The following is an 813-nucleotide window of genomic DNA, read 5'->3' as shown; positions in this document are numbered from 1 at the left end:
TCAGTCAACGCCTCCAGATGGATGGTGATGAAGCACAGAGGGTGTTTACCATCTTTTACTTGTCATATCATATACTATTTCTCAGCCTTACAGTTATCTTTGGAAAACTTTTCCTTTGAAGAACACTAATTTTGACCAGACTTCAATTACATAAGATACTTATGAATATTATGAAAAGAAGACAGAAAAGGAAGAAGTGAAAAAAGTGCTTAATTCTGAATGCCTTCACTATGGAAAGAGTTGGGTAATTTTTTTTTTATATTTTCATAGTAAGTCTTAACACATATCATAAAATGTATTAAAAATTACTCTGATTTTAAAAGTGTTATCACCTAATATGTATGAGATAAAGTAAATAAATATAAAGAATTTTTATTATGGGCCTGATATAGACTTCTGTGGAAATTAAAAATAAGCTAAGCTAGACAATGGATTCACAATGCCCTAGAAGTTATTTCTTACCAACCAGTGACAATAAAAATGAGTATCAAATACAGTGTTCTTCTGAACCTATAAGACTATATTCAGGCTGGGCCTGGTGGCTCAATGCCTGTACTCTCAGCACTCTGGGAGGCCAAGGCGGGTGGATTGCCTGAGCTCAGGAGTTTAAGACCAGCCTGAGCAAGAGCAAGACCCCATCTCCAAAAAAGAGCCAGGTGTGGTGGCAGGTGACTGTAGTCCCAACTAATGTGGGGCTGAGGCAAGTGGGTCACTTGAGCCCAAGAGTTTGAGGTATAAGGCTGCTGTGAGCTATGATACCATGGCACTCTACCAAGGGTGACAAAGTGATACACTGTCTCAAAAAAAAAAAAA

The 813-nt window shown here is 37.6% G+C and overlaps 1 protein-coding gene across 1 annotated transcript in view; it reads right to left on the bottom strand.

Moving 5' to 3' along the window:
* Nucleotides 1-813, bottom strand: part of TNKS (tankyrase) — a 170876-nt gene that overhangs the window by 38752 nt on the left and 131311 nt on the right. The window lies entirely within an intron of this gene.

This window comes from Otolemur garnettii, unplaced genomic scaffold (assembly GCF_000181295.1).
Source record: "Otolemur garnettii isolate 467f Iridium unplaced genomic scaffold, OtoGar3 scaffold00121, whole genome shotgun sequence".
Taxonomy (NCBI): domain Eukaryota; kingdom Metazoa; phylum Chordata; class Mammalia; order Primates; family Galagidae; genus Otolemur; species Otolemur garnettii.
Note: the sequence above shows the minus strand (reverse complement) of the source record. Positions and strands in the feature narration are given on the sequence as shown.